Source organism: Hyaena hyaena, unplaced genomic scaffold (assembly GCF_003009895.1).
Source record: "Hyaena hyaena isolate Hyena2069 unplaced genomic scaffold, ASM300989v1 scaffold_187, whole genome shotgun sequence".
Taxonomy (NCBI): Eukaryota; Metazoa; Chordata; class Mammalia; order Carnivora; family Hyaenidae; genus Hyaena; species Hyaena hyaena.
Genome location: NW_024080820.1, coordinates 2,727,647 through 2,744,699, shown reverse-complemented (window position 1 = coordinate 2,744,699; position 17,053 = coordinate 2,727,647). Strand labels below are relative to the sequence as shown.

General features: G+C 35.3%; 1 protein-coding gene across 1 annotated transcript in view; it reads left to right on the top strand.

Annotated features, from left to right (window-relative positions):
- Positions 1-3,313: 3,313 nt before the first annotated feature.
- Positions 3,314-17,053, top strand: part of SCFD2 (sec1 family domain containing 2) — a 231,514-nt gene continuing 217,774 nt past the window's right edge. The window contains exon 1 of the mRNA XM_039241068.1: positions 3,314-3,572. The gene's annotated coding sequence lies outside the window, so the exon portion shown is untranslated. The remainder of the gene's footprint in view (positions 3,573-17,053) is intronic.

Sequence of the window (17,053 nt, the reverse complement as noted above, 5' to 3'; positions counted from 1 at the left end):
TTGGAATCTGGGTGTTCGAAATGGAATCTCTTTATTTCCACCATATCACATGCCTCTTTAAGATGATTAGCAAGTGGGGCGCCTGGGTGACTTAGTCGGTTAAGCGTCCGACTTTCGCTTAGGTCATGATCTCGCGGTTCGTGGGTTCGAGCCCCACGTCAGGCTCTGTTCTGACTGCCAGCTCAGAGCCTGGAGCCTGTTTCAGAGTCTGTGTCTCCCTCTCTCTCTTCTGACCCTCCCCTGTTCACACTGTCTCTCTCTATCCTAGAAATAAAATAAAAATATTAAAAAAAAAAAAAAAAAGATGATTAGCAAGTATTCTTGGCTTTGTATTCAACTCAATAATTAGCTTTTGGGTACACTTGAAGCAGATTAGAATGTAATTTCAGAAACTGGGGTGCGCAGGTATTATCTAGCTAACTGAAGTTTGCTAGAGTCACTAAGGGGAGTCACACTCCCTGTTCTCTGGCAATTTATTTTAGATCAACAACTTGAAAATGATGCTCTCATGACCAGATGTTAGTGGGTAAATCTTTTCATGTGATTATGATGGTGATTCTACGTTGTTTTCCTTTTTGTAACTGTCTTTTAAAAGATGCTTTTGCTCTGGGAAGGGACTCAAAGGGCTCCTGTAGGATAGATACTTGATGCATATACCTGCTTCTTAGAAATGGGATATAAAACAATAAAGGAATCTGCGTAATGTTATCCAAGATGCTGGTGATAGGGTAAAAAGGAAAAATGAAAGCTATGGCCCCCGCGGCCCCACTTCTAACAGGCCAACTACACAGCCCCTTTATTATAAATTGCTCTTGGCAGCTTGTAAAGCAAAGAACACTTCAATGTTTGTCTCCAGAGACTCTTGAGGCAATAGGACAGTCCTCGGATGCCTTCAAATGTTTCAGCCATTTCCTTTGAGAAGTGGGTATGTTTATACTTGGTAAATCATGTCTTGTCACCATGTAACAGTAAAATCTTCCTGTTCTTTTCCATTTGAACCTATCCGTTCCAGAGACTTATCAGTTTGTTTTTGTTTGGTGCATTGTGAACATCCAAGTTTTTTCGTGGAAATAAATGGTAACAGCTGTTTTTCGTGTACCAAATAATAGAATTGTGAACCTTAACCTTGAGATGATATATCCAAATTTTTCCAGGTGTGGAAATGACTAGAAAAGTTCGTTTTGGAGTAATCATCCCAATACAGAATCACATCCAGCTGCTGGCCATCAACTTCATTCAAAGAGAGAACATTTCTATAGGCCTTTTTTTTTTTATTCCAACATTCCCTTTGTAACCCTTTTAAAATATTGCATTTTCACACACACAAACACACACACACACGAAAGTCCCATCTTCCTTCTCTTCTGCTTTACTCATCTCCATGGCTCTGACCACCATCTAGTATAGTATATATTTTACTTCTTTAGATTTTTAATTGTCTGCTTCACCCAACTAGAACGTAAGCTGTATGGAGCAGGGAATTTTTTTTGTTCACTGCTGCATCCCTAGACCCGGAATAGTACCTAGAATATAGTAAACGTTCAATGAACCCTTTTGAATGAATGACATGAAAGTTGCAAGTTGTGATCATTTGGCCCCTGATTTTAATATAAGTACAAATAGTTGAGTTTTATCTTATAGGATTATTTTATATTATAGGTTAAATAAAACATATTATTTAAAATAGGGATCTATCTATTTACAAAAAATCTCAGAATTTGTATGAGACATGGTATAGTTACCTAGAAGTTATTAGGTTAGTCCAGAAATGCAGTACTGTTATCACATGCAAGGAACTTTGAAATTCTCTGCTAAATATCACTCATGAAATTAGTGGAAGAGCTAAAAGGAAAAAAAATTAAGTTTTAAAAGCTGAATTGCCTTCAGATCCAAAGATATATTGAACCCTAAGTGACATTGCCCTGTCCAATCCCTTTTTCTCTCCACCAGATTTAGCAGAAAATGACTTTTCATTGTTGTAAAAAATCCTATGATCCAGTAATTGCACTAGTGGGTATTTACCCAAAGAATACAGAACATTAATTTGAAAGAATATATGCACCCCTATGTTAACTGCAGCATTATTTACAATAACGAAATTATGGAAGCAACCCAAGTATTCATTGATAGATGAATGCATAAAGAAGATGTGGTTTATATATACAATGGAATATTAGTCAGCCATAAAAATGAATGAAATCTTCACATTTCAGTGACCCGGATGGAGCTAGAGACTATAATGTTAAGCAAAATAAGTCAGTTAGAGAAAGACAGATGCCACATGATTTCACTCATATGTGGAATTTAAGAACTAAAACAAAGAAATAAAATAAAGAAAAAAACAAACAAACAAACACCAGACACTTAACTATAGAAAATAAACTGATGGTTACTGGAGGGGAGTTGGGGGGGGGGGATGGGTGAAATAGGTGAAAGGATTAAGAGTGCACTTTCATCATGATGAGCACTGAGTAATGTATGGAAGTGTTGAATCACTATATTGTACACCTGAAACTAACATAACACTGTATGTTAACTATTAGGAATTAAAATTTTAAAAATTAAAAACTACATGAAAATAAAAGTAAACTTTGAATTTGGAATTTAAAAATCTATTTTTAAATTTTTTTTTAAATGTTTATTATTTATTTTTGAGAGACAGAAAGACAGAGTGAGAGTGGGGGAGGGTTAGAGAGAGTGGGAGACACAGAATCCAAAGCAGGCTCCAGGCTCCATGCTGTCAACACAGAGCTCCATGTGGGCTGGAACTCATGAACTATGAGATCATGACCTGAGCCGAAGTCAGATGCCCAACCAACTGAGCCACCCAGGCGCTCCTAAAAAATCTATTCTGACTAATATTTGCCAAATATAGAGAATATTAAAAAGAATATGCTGTAAAATTTAAGGTAATTCCTCTTAAAGAACGTCAGCATTCGTTTAGATATATGGATGCTGACATGTTTTTATTTTTAATCATATTGCTTTAAAAATACACTTTTTTAATTTAAAATTCTAGTATCTGAAGTCCTTACACTTATAAAACTAATGGATTCTTATTTGGCTAAGCAATATGTGAGACAATACAAAAGGTTCTACAACTTGACTAGTGCAGTGTTATAAACTAGATCATTACAAACAGTCAATCTAATGCCAAATTTCTCACAGCATTCTCTCCAGGACAAGAAGCAAACAAATAAAAGGCAACCTAGTCAGCAAACATCACAAGCTTGTTCGCAAGCTGTCTTTGGACTGACACGATGCATAAATTACATCTTTGTATAAGAATGACGTATTTTCATATCACCACCTTATATTCCAGAGCATTGGGGAGGCACCCATGTCCGTTGTGTTAAATCAGCTGCTGCCCATGATGAAGCCTTTGAACCAGAGGACCAACGATGACTACAGCCCTGAAGACCTGTTGACCCTCTTGATCTATATCTACTCTGTCGGCGGAGAGTTGGCAATGGACAGTGACCTGGGGGAAGCCTAAGAAAAAGTGAAGAAAGCATTGGCTCAGGTCTTCTGTGAAGAGTCTGAATTGTCACCTTTGCTGCAACAAATCACAGGTGAGTGTTTAATAAAAACAATAGGACATAAAAAGTCACTGATACAGAAAAGGGTTTAAAAATAAAGGCATTTTAGGAAGAGGATGTAACCATGTTCATTGGAATTATCTGGAGTTTTATGAGGCCTAATGAATGCTAGCCAGCCTTTAGGATTAGGTTTTCATTATAGTGGCTTTTGTGTGTGTGCGCTTGTTTGTTTTTTTGTGGGGTTTTTTTGGTTTTGTTTTCCCAGTTGTAGTGAAACGGCCTTCTAGTTGCCTGTCACAGCTCCTATTTTTAGAGCCTTGTTAAAATAGCAGAATTCTCACAGGGTATAATATCTGTAAGGAAAAATAAAATGCAGTAAGCGTATTTGAAAGGGTTTCTGTTGACATGTTTTCTTTGAAATTATCATTTCAAACTTTAAAAAAGAAAAAGTACACACATGCACAAAACTGCCCTAAGATGCTACCCAATGTCATAGGATTGAAAATTTCAGTTTTCAAGAGTACTTTCATACTTTTGACTTCTCATCTTTCATTTTGAATCTGAGTTAATTGGTAGTATCTCAGATAATCTCTAAACATGCCAGTAATGTAGGCTCTGCTGATTTCGGGGGAAATATATAAAATGTTACCATTTTACTATGATGTAACTCATGGAGATACTCATTTCTGTTTTTCTTATCAAACTCCGTATTATTTATGTTTTGTGCAAATCTTATTTCCATCAGTATGGATTGAGCCCGGTTCTGTTTAGGAGTGAAAAGTTGTCGAAGCTTACACACAAAACTTAAATACTTTAAAAACCTGTCTAGTTTCCGTGTGCCCATGAATGTGTGTGTGTAGGTGTCTGTAGACCTCTCCATTCAGGAAGGCTCCACTGAGGCACAGTATGTATTTTCCAACTTTTCCTCCTGTGGCCTGTTGTGTCTCCCTGAGGGAATTTTTCAGATGGCTCAGAAAGAGGTTGTGTAGTTGTTGACCTTGGTGCTCCATGCCGTGCACTCACCTGCCCACCTTGTCTGTGTTTGGTTATGGCAAACAAAACCCTGACGAGATGGAAACCCAGAGAAGTTTCCACAAAAATGAAATGTTTCCTTGCTTTGCCTGGAACCTATCTGCCAACTTTAAAACTTACTTAAGGAAAACTCGTGGAATTTACTCACATTTCATTAAGTTATAGCACTGTATGTGATGACGTGTGTTTGCTGGGCTGTAAATGAATATTGACTTAGAAAAGTTTAATATGGTTTATATAGTGCCTCGAATAGTAATTTGATTCAAAGTAAATTTCAATGCTAGGAGAATTTGATTGGAAGTTATTCTTAAAATGCATAATTTCAGAAACAGACAACAAAGATGGCTTGTTTTAGCTGAGGTTATTTGGATGGCTTTTCTGAAACGTTAGTATGTTACTATATTATTTTGGGAATTGAAATCATGCTGTATGAGTATTCATTTAATATTAACTCAAGGTGTTTATTGACCCAGCGTTTCACCCTTTATTAGTTTCTCTATTTATGATTGCTTAGGATATTGCATTTTCTTGCTTTTAAATGTGATCTCACATTTAAAAACACTTCTGTGCATTCATGTTTATATTAGGAAAATTAGTAAGTTTAGTGAATGAAGCTTCAAAATAAGAATTTGTGAGAGATTTAGTATATTTAAAAATTTCAGAGACCTCTTGTTTTGCAATACAAAGTATACGTTACTAGCTAGATTTACTTTGCATGTACAGTTTCAACAGGGGTAGATAAGGTACACTATTTAAATTTGGCATCAGTGAACTTACCAGTGGAATACATATGTGTTGATCAACCTCTGTGGACACCAAAAGGTTTATTTATGAAGATAGACTTTTACTTGGCCATAGAGCTACCCCTTATTAAGTCTGTTGGCTAGTCAAATGTCCTGAGAAGTGTAGTATTTACATTATCAGTTAGCTGTTGAGGAGACTGATTACATCTCAAGACAAAAAGCACTAGGATGGTGTTGGAGTAGCAGTTGGCTCCATCTTGTAGAAGAAGGTGAGATATTCCAGTGTATATAGGAAGAATAGAATTGCCTTCCAGGTTACCTTCCAAATGCTTGGCCTATCGTGGATCTAGGTTAGCCTGGCATGAACTTGCCGACAGTGTTGTATTTATGTTATTCGAGTTTATAGTCTTGGCTCACTTGTTACTGGGTGGCAGAATTTCTTTTATGCCTTGTGCACATTTTGGGGTCAATGAAATTTGGCTTAAAAATATTGTTTTAAGCGAGCAATTAATCAGAATTCCACATTTTGTATTGTAATTTTATTCATCCCCGTGTTGATAGAATCAAGAAAACAATACTGTTTCTGTATTGAAAACTCAAGTGTGTGATCACCACCCAAAAGGGAAAGGATCAGAATTTGTACCCAGGTGTTCTGGCTCGGAAGCCAGAACTTTCAACAAGAGATTCTAAGCCTGCTACAGGCTCACTTCCATAACCATTGCATTTATTATATTTTGTAACTCACTTGCTTACATGTATTGTTGTATGCCATGCATGTTCAACCATTCCATCATGTAATTTTAGGAACAGAGAATTAATACTTGATTAATACTGTACATTTTGCCTGTGGTTTTTACTCTGTGTATAACAGCTGCTTATAGATGTTTTATCATACCTTCCTTTTTTTGTGCATATATCCTCTTTGTTTATGCATTGCTATTAAGAAATTAAGATATTATTTACAGTCATTGAAATCTATTGGCTGTCTAGCTTTCTGAAATAGGAGTAGCAAACTTAAATTCTTTATCTTTTAATAATATCTCTTGACAATAACTTCCCTGTGTTTAAAATTCATATTTTTATATGTTGAATATGTAATTTACTTTTGGCAATTTCTTTCATTTCTCCCCATTCTCCCCTTTTATGGAAAGGACAATGAGAAATTGTAATTGGCAAAACAAACCGAAATTTAAGCATGGCCAATGGCAGCATACTATTTTCCTTTTGATAGCTATATTTTAGGGAGAGTGGTGGGCAAAAACTCTCTTTTCTACTCACACAAAATAACAAGGACTGGCTCTCTGGGTGTCAGGGATAGGACCTGTAAAAAGAAAATTGGTATGGCCTGAAAATGTCAGTTAGCATGCTTTCTTGGTCTTGCTGAGTTCAAAGCGAATATCAGTTTCCAAATACACTAATGTTTGCATAGGAGTAACAAGAGAAAATAAAGGAAAACCATTGAACTTTCTTCAGAGAATGAAATCAAAATTCTAATTTTAAAGATCTGTGTCAGCTTGGAATGTCCTCATACAATGAGGTGTATCAGATAAAGCATAGATTTTAGTTGTAGAAATCCTTGATTCAAAAGTCCTGGCTGTGTCATTTCCTAGCAGTGTGTGTTTGTCAGCATATCATCCATCTCTGAACCTAGATAATAAACGAGTGGCCTATTGACCACTCAATGATTTTACTGAAAATAAGATGGTGTTATGTGTATGAGTTAATTTCCAGTCCATACACACTGTGAATAAGTAATTTTCTCCATGGCTGTTGTTATTTGTATAGCATCTGGCCATCATGCAGGGGAGTGCCTCCCAACCACATTCCCACGGTGACACACATAGACGACAAGTATGTTTGCATAGTGTACCCAGGTAAGTGGACAGAACGTTTTAGTCAGAAGCAACCAGTCCCAGGAGCTTTGACCACTTCAATCCCTACCTACCTGACTTGTGAACTTGGCACACATACAAGCCATTAGGAGCAGACCAGTGCTCTAACATATGTTGTTCAGAAGGCTCTGGAATCAGAAAAAGAAGAAAAACAAAGCTTGCATGTAGTTTTGACATCCCAAACTACTTTGGAAAAATTTCTTTTTACTAAACAGGTTTTATATTACCTATTGATTTATTTCCCTAGGTTTTTATGGTATCTTTAAAGGAAAGATCAGTAGGGGCTAGATGTGTTTAGTTTAGTGTAAAGCTAGGGAATGAGTGATTCAAAGTACCCAAAAAATCTATGGTTCAAGATAGAGGCATGATAATACCATGGAAACTGTATTTATTCTTCTTCCTGTTGATAATTCTTCCTGTGATAATTATCATCACTTATTGTATGATTGCATTAGGATTATACCTCGATATGTGTAGTGGGAAATTTACCAAATTAGTTTAACAGATAGGGATTTATTTTTTCTCAGCAGTAGGTTCAGAGACCGGCAGCAGAACTCATGCTCCTTCTGGCTCCTCCCACCGTCCCTCCCTCTCTGTCTGTCTCCCTCCCTTCCTTCCTTCCTTCCTTCCTTTCTTCCCTCCTTTCTTCCTCCCTTCCTTCTTTCCTGGTTTTGCCATCATGGTCATGAGGTAGGCACTCCTCCTTGACTTATTATGTCCATGCTTCAGATGATAAAGGAAGAAGATTGAAAGTGAGAGGCATATCCTAATGGAGTCTACCTTTTTCCATACTTGGAAAACAATAACATTTCTGTCTGTCCTACCCAAAAGACTTGTATCGGTGGCTAGAATTGGGTTTCATGACCACCTCTGGCTGCTAGAGAATTTGATGAATATTATTAACTGGGCATATATGTGTCATGAACAAAGTCAGCATTCTGTTTGAAGAAAGAACGTGAGAATGGACAGTAGCTAAGAAACTTGTATTTGCTGCAATTATCATTATGAGTTTCCCTGACAGAGGAAATTCTAAGGCAAGACAATATACTGTAAGGCAGAGTGATGCCCACGGTGCTTTAATTTTACAGTTATAATATTGAAATTTCTTTTATAATCTATACTGAAATAATGTGCTGTTGTGTGCTAGGATCACTGGATTTATATCACGAGTATTTTCGATCAGTATTTATTGAACATGTCTGCATACCTGGTATTATTCTAAGCTCGCAGAGCATAGAAACCCTGGGGGTGGCGGTTCTGGAAAGTAAAGGCCCTCAGTCCAGGATTAGGAGTCACGTGTCTGGCTTTTAGTTCTGACTCTGGATCTTCATAGTCAGGTGTGTGATCTTTTTTTTGTTTTGTTTTTTTAATGTTTTTTATTTATTCTGAGAGAGGGAGAGAGACAGGGTGAGCAGGCGAGGGTCAGAGAGAGGGGGAAACACAGAATCCGAAACAGCCTCTAGGCTCTGAGCTAGCTGTCAGCACAGAGCCCGACATCGGGCTCGAACCCACGAACTGTGAGATCATGACCTGAGCTGAAGCCGGACGTTTAACCGACTGAGCCACCCAGGAGCCCCAGTCACATGTGTGATCTTGAGTAAGTCATTTAACTTCACTGATTCTCAGTCTCCTCATACTCCTACTCATACTCATCCTTGGTACTATACTACTTGGTTCTATGATCGTACCAAACTCATGAGATAAAACAGTCAAAGTGCTTGGCACAGGTCCTGGGGCATGTGCTGTATGTGTTTGATGTCATTATGGTTATTTTTTATCTCTGTTGTTATTTTGTTACCATCATCATTACCATCCTTTGGCACTAGCTCTCCTCAAAGAGCTTCCAGTCATTTTAGATACAAGACAAACACACAGAACACTGCAGAACAACATGTTAGACCAAATAGAATTAAACACCCAAAATGTGTGATTTTGGATGCTCTGATGACTTAGAATTAAATGACATCTATGAACAAAGAATTTCAAGTTGCTGTTTATTGGGGTTTGACCAAGTAGAATCCTCTATAGACAAGGACTGGAGAAATAACAGCTAATAACATCATTGTGTATCTGATAATTCTAAATGATACTATAGTGTTTAAATCACTTTTATACCCAGTACCTCCTTTGATCTGAAACAAACATGTAAGTTTGAGCCCATAAGCTTACATGTCTAAAAATGATAGCCCAAACACTTGAGCTCAAATTAAGTATATCTATAATGCTGCATTCTGCTTGAGATAATTTATTCACAAATCTACTGCTAATGTCTCAGACATGGTTTCAGACAAAGAGTCTAAAATCTAAATTTGGAAAGAGTAGAGTTGCAGTTTTCACTGTTACCATTTTGTCCCCCATGGCAATTCCCTTCCTAATAAGCTTTTTGACTTTGAGCAAAACCCAGGTATACTTTTGGTCTGTCCACAGTTGCCTGGGTTTTTATAGGTATAATGGCTCATAAGGCATAAATTATTATGTTCTATGGATACAAAGGTTCTCGACAATTATCCAGTCTATTCAATTTGCACATGAGAAGCTAAAGGCCCTGAAAGTTTGACTGACTTGCCTCAGATCACCAACCAATAGCTTATTCATGGATGGGACTAGAGATTGTGTCTCCTAATTCCTAGTCCAGAATTCTTTTTACTAGACTAGTGATTCCCAACTTTTGGCTCATGGGTCCCTAGAAAAATATAAGAGTTGGAGCAAAAGGTTCACGGCTCCATATGTGCTTTGTGCATCATCCATAAACTAAGTATTATTCTTTACATATAAATATATAAGTATTTGTGGGTACCATTATGATTTATAAAATATAAATTCATTTAAGGATTTTGCTGAAGTTATAGAATTTTTTCCTTTGTATCTTTCAGTTAACAGATACCAAATCCATAATTATATGGTATCATCATACTTAAAAATTTTTGAAACCATGTGTTACAAAAGGAATATCAAACTCAAATGCTTACAGGGCTCAGAAAGTAATGTAAAGAAGAAAAATAGGTTAGGTTTCAGAAAAACAACATTGAAAATGTGATGACAATTACCAAAGGATATTCAGTCTTTAAATAGAGAGGGCAATAGGGAATGGTGGGGACTGTGTCAAACTGAAGATCCTCTGACTATTGCCAGGAGAGCATGAATCTGATATTCCAATCTCTCAAGAAATCAGGAATATTATTTTGTTAATGCAGTATGAAGAGTTAAGTTGTGGAAGGAATAGTAACATAAATTCTTCCCAAATTTTGTGAAGATGGTATTTTTTTTAGCTAGATGTATAGTTGTGCTTCCTTTGCCACGTAATTCCCAGAACTTTGGCAAAAAATGATGTTAGGATTCCTGTTACTCTAAATGGAATAATCAAAATTTCACATGGATTTGGATAAAATCTATAAATTATCTTCATGATGGACCATAATTTTTTAAATCATCTTCAACTTTTTAAAAATTTTGATTTTAAGGTATCTTGTTTCCTAAGTTTTTTTTTTTTCTCATTATCCCTTCTTACCTGTCCAATGCCCTTTTTAAGATCAATTGTACATAACACTTGGGGAAAGGCAGGTCCAGTTTGGAAAGCACTGTTCTTAAGGATACTGAGAAGGTAAACATAATCTAGGGAGCTCTCAACTAGGTTCCCTTGCATCCCCCAGAGGAAACCTAATAGAGTTTCGAACTTCATCAACTTTGAATGAGGAAACAGTTAAGGATTTTTTTCTTTTTTTTTTTTTTAATGTTTTATTTATTTTTGAGAGAGAGAACATGAGCAGGGGAGAGACAAAGAAGGAGACAGAGGATCTGAAGCAGGCTCTGTGCTCACAGCAGAGAACCCAATGTGGGGCTTGAACCCACAGACTACAAGATCGTGACGTGAGCTGAAGTCAGACACTCAACTGATTGAGCCACTGAGGTGCCCCGAGAATTTGTTTTTCAATGGGTTGTGGAAGATACTTCATGGTACTTTCAGATCTACTTTCCAAATGGAAAGCATTTTTGTGCACTTATCCATAGTGAAACAAAGCCACATTCTACAACCAACAGTGAAAAATCTAGTTGCAATGATTTATGACAGCTTTCCTCTTTTGAAAAGCTCAGGTAAACATAGACCATATAAAATTATTATTGCAATTCGTGTCTGCCACTTTATTATAAAAACTTTCATCTCTGTTACCACAGGCAAAGACATTTAAGTATGTTAGTGGAGATATATCTTTCAAACAAAACATTTTTCATAGTTGGCCAAGTACTTTTCCCAGCCTTGTAGAAAGTTAGTCTTCTTAGTAAAATATGAAGTACTTCCAAACAGAAAATTGTAAAAGATGAGGAGTCAATACGAAGTTCTCCTCTTATGCTTCCTTTATTCTATCACCTCTGCATTTTTCCCCTCATCTCACAGGTTTGCAGCAGTAATTAATCAAATTTTAGACTATGCATTTCTGCAGATTATTGCTCCTAAGGGCACTATTCCAATTGAAAAATAGTTTTCAAAATTTCAAAACTCTTTCCCTTGAGAAGTTGTTCCTTAGAGCTTAAGCATCCCTCCTGGTTTGGCAATGACAAGGCTGTTGCTATGGTAACTGGAAGAGTGATCTATCCTAAAAGCTCATCGCCAATCTTCCTGTTACCCACACTTGAATGAAAGTTTAGCTCATTACAGTAGGTGATGGTGTACAAAACCATGATTACAAAATCCACCCATTCGTCTGAAAGAGTTCAAGAAGTAAGGTAAAATTTATTTTAGAGGGATTCTACCTCATTTCTTCATTCAAGCTTATGGATTCTTAGTTATTGTGACATTCCATTATTAGACTTTTCATTAAGAAATACACCTTCAGGGGCGCCTGGGTGGCTTAGTCGGTTAAGCGCCCGACTTTCGCTTAGGTCATGATCTCGCGGTTCGTGGGTTCGAGCCCCGCGTCGGGCTCTGTGCTGACTGCCAGCTCAGAGCCTGGAGCCNTAAATAAAAAAAAAAAAAAAAAAAAAAGAAATACACCTTCATTTCTACTGTTTCAAATTTTTTGTTTGTTTGTTTCAGGGCTGTCAAAACAAAACAAAACAAAACAAAACAAAACAAAAAAAAACAACTTTAAGACTGTTGTTTTCCATTATGGTTTGCAACACTCTTTGGTATAATAAGGTTTATTTTTCCTCTTGATTTCTAAGATTTCTGCTGGAAACTCTGATGAAGAACATATGTCTGCCCTAAATCTCTCCCAGGAGAAATGTTGGAACTGTTACATTTAGTTTTACTGTCCAACATACTAGAATAGTTAACCACAGCACATATTACAAAACAGCTATATCAAGTGAAGTTTAAAAACGTTTATTTCATATTTAAAATACATCATAAGCTATGTAGAAAGATATTTAGATCTGCCTGTTAAGGTGGCTAGCTAGTTAAGCAATTTTGCTAAATATTAAGGGATCACTACAAATTACTTTCTCAAGTACTTAATTTTTTTCATGTCACATCATAAAAACTCTCATTCTTAACTAAGACACTGGAACAGATATTCTTGCATTAACTTTTTATATGCACAAATGTATAAGTCATACTGTCCATCTTACTGATTTTTGTACCTGCACATGATGTCAGTAGTAACAGTTAACATGATAGATGGAGATTAATTATTGCTGGTTCTTATTAATTGCACATTACATGGGGTATAAATCATGAAAGAGAAAAAATGGAGTGCATGGAGTACAAGAATAGTGTTTTTGAACATGTAACAAGGACAAAATAGAAGAGATGGAGTCATGTGGTTGAAGAGAGTACAGCCTTGGGGGGTACTAATATTTACTCCTTAATATGCCTGTATCATAAAGCTAGTACAAAGGTTGCAAGACAAATATAGTCAAAATAACTATGATTACAATGACACTCAAGATAAAAAGATGTTAAATGTGACATCAAAAACATGAAATGAAAAAAAGAGAAGAGAGAAACAAACCACAATACACTCTTTATGATAGAGAACAAACTATGGGTTGACAGAGGGAGGTGTTGGGTACTAAGGAGGGCACTTGTTGTGATGAGCACTGGGTGTTATATGGAAGTGATGAATCACTGAATTTGACTCCTGAAGCCATTATGTACTGTGTGTTAACTACCTAAAATTTATATTTAAAAAAGAAAAAAAAGGGGAAAGTGGCCAACCCTACCCCCCTAAAAAAAAAAAAAATGGAATGGGGGAGAGTAAAAATGTTGAGCTTTAGAATAGGATCAAACTTAAGTTGTCATCAACTTAAAATAGACTGATATAGATATAAGTTGTTATATGTAAGCTTCATGTTATATATAAGCTTCATGGTAACCACAAAGCAAAACCTATAGTAAATATATAAAGATGAAGAGAAAGGAATGTAAGCATACCTCTAAAGACAGTCACCAAACAACAAAGGAAGACACCAAGAGAAGAAGAAACGAATAGGGAGGATCTACTAAAATAGCCAATAAACAATGAACAAAATGGCAATAAGTAATACCTATCAATAAATACTTTAAATGTAAATGGACTAAATTCTCCATATAAAAGTTGTAGAGTGCCTGAATTGATAAACAACAACAACAAAACCAAACAAGCAAAGAAAAACAAGACCCCATCTATATGCTGCCTATAAGAGACTCACATTAGATGTAAGGACAAACACAGATTGGAAATGAAGGAATAGAAAAAGATATTTCATGCAAATGGGAACCAAAAGAAAGCTATAGTAACTACTTATATCAAACAAAAAGACTTTAAAACAACCTTTCAAGAGACAAATATGGATTTACATAATGATAAATTGGTCAGCCTATCAGAGGATATAACATTTGTAAATATTTATGCACCTGACATAGATATGCCTAAATATATAAAGCAATTTTAACACACCTAAAGGAAGAAGTAGACAGCAAGACAGTATGGAATTTTAATACTCTGCTTACATCAACAGATAAATCATCCAGACAGAAAATCAATAACTGAGTAACACATTAGAACAGATGGACTTTACAGATATATGCAGAATGTTCCATCCCAAAGCAACAGAATACGCATTCTCCTCAAGTACATATGAAACACTTTTTGGGGTAGATCATGTATTAAGCCACAAAACAAGTCTTAATAGATTTAAGAGGATCAAAATCATTTCAAACATCTTTTACAATCAAAATGGTAGGAAACTAGCAATCAGTTACAAGAAGAAAACTCAAAAGCCACAAATATGTAGAGGCTAAGCAACATGCTGTTGAACAACTAGTTAGCCAATGAAGAAATCAAAGGAGAAATTTTTAAAAACCCAAAAGAGAAATTTAAAAAATACATAGAGACAAATGAAAGTAATATAACATGTTAAAATTTATGGAATGTAGCACAAACAGTTCTAAGAGGGAAGTTTGTTATGATGTATGCTTACTTCAAGAAATAAGAGAAGTCTCAAACAATGGAATTTCAGACCTCAAGGAAATAGAAAAAGAAGAATAAATGAAGTCCAAAGTTAGTAGAAGGAGGGAAATAACAAAGATTAGACTAAAAAGAGATTCAAAACACATTAGAGAAGATAAGTGAAACTAAGAGCTAGTTCTTTGAAAAGGTAAATAGATTTGACAAGACTTTAGCTAGACTAACCAAGAAAAAAAAAAAGAGAGGACTCAAATAAATAAAAGTCAGAAATGAAAGAGGAGATGTACAATTGATACCATAGGAATACAAAGGATTATAAGAGATTACTATGAACAATTATATGCCAAAAAATTGGAGAATCTAAAAGTAATGGATAATTTCCTAGAAACATACAGTCTACAAAGACTGAATCATAATGAAATAGAAAATTGGAATAGACCAATTACTAGTAAGGAGGTTGAATCAGTAATCAAAAATCTTCCCCAAAACAAAAGTCCAGGACCAGACAGCTTCACTGTTGAATTCTACCAAACATTTAGAATTAATACCAGTCCTTCTCAAATTTTTCCAAAAAATGGAAAAGGAAAGAACTCTTCCAAACTTATTTTGCAACATAAGCATTACCCTGATACCAAAAGGAGACAAGGACACCACAAGAAAAGAAGTTAAAGGCCAATATAATATTCCTCATAAACTTAGATGTAAAAATTCTCAACAAAATGTTAGCAAACTGAATTCACCAATACATTAAAAGGATCACATGCCACTGTCAAGTGGGATTTATTCCAGGAATGCAAGGATGGTTCAACATCCACAGTCAGTGTGATACACCACATTAAAAAAAATGAAGGATAAAAACTGATATGATCATCTCAATAGATGCAGAAAAAGTATTTGACAGAATTCAACACTCATTTATGATAAAAATTCTCAACAAATTGGGTGGAGAGGGAATGTACCTCAACATAATAAAGACCATATATGACAAGTCTACAGCTAACATTATACTCAGTTGTGAAAAGCTGAAACTTTCCTTTATTATCAAGAAGAAGCCAAGGATGCATACTTTCCCTGACCTCATTAAACATAGTATTGGAACTCCTAGCCAGAACAATTAGGAAAAAAAAAGCATCCAAATTAGAAAGGAAGAAGTAAAGCTTTCACTATTTGCAAATGGTTAACATATTATATATAGAAAACCCTAAAGACTCCATCAAAAAACTGTTAGAACTAATAAATTCAGTAAAGTTGAAGGACACAAAATCTGTTGTATTTCTATACACTAATAACAAACTATCAGAAAAATAAATTAAGAAAATTATCCCATTAATAATTGTGTCAAAAAGAATAAAATACCTAGGAATAAAATTAACTGAGGAGGTGAAAGACTTGTAATATTGAAAACTATAAGACACTAGTGAAAGACTGAAGAAAACACGAATGAATGGAAAGATATTCTGTGCTCATTGATTGGAAGAATCAATATTGTTAACATGTCCATACTACCCCAATCTACAAATTCAGTGGAATCCCTAACAAAATTCCAATGGCAGTTTTCAAAGAAATAGAACAAATAATCCTAAAATTTGTATAGAAACATAGTAAAACCAGAAGAGCCAAAGCAGTCTTGAGAAAGAACAAGCAAGAGGTATCACATGTTTTTATTTCAAACTATATTACAGTGCTCTAGTAATTAAAACAGTATGGTATTCACGTAAAAACAGAAATATAGGTCAATGGAACAGAATAGAGAGCCTGGGAATATACCTATGCATATATGGTCAATTAATTTACAACAAAGGAGCCAAGGACAGCCTCTTCAATAAATGTTGTTAGGAAAACTGGGCAGCTACATGCAAAAGAATGAGACTTGACCACTGTCTTACACAATACACAAAAATTAAAATAGATTAAATCAAAATAGATTAAAAACTTGAACGTTAGATCTGAAACCATAAAACTCCTAAAAGAAAACGTAGGCAGAACTTCTTGATGTAGGTCTTGGTGATGATATTTTTAATCTGACACCAAACTCAACAAAAGCAAAGATAAATAGGTAGGATTACATGATACTGAAAGCTTCTGCACAGCAAAGGCAGCCATCAACAAAATTAAAGACAATTTATTGAATAGGAGAAAATATTTCAAATTATGTATATAAGAGACTAATACACAAGATGTATAAAGAGCTCATACAACTTATAGCAAAAAAAAACAAAAACAAAAAAAAATCAGATTAAAAAATGGCCAGAATACCTGACTAGACATTTTTTTCCAAAGAAGACATGCAGATGGCCATTAGGTACATGAAGTAGTGCTCAACATCATTACTCATTGGGAAATGCAAATCAAAGCCATGATGAGATATCATCTCATACCTTTTAGGATGACTATCATCAAAAAGACAAGAAATTAAAAGAAAAGGAACAAGGGAATTCTTTTTTTTTTTTTTTTTTTTTTTT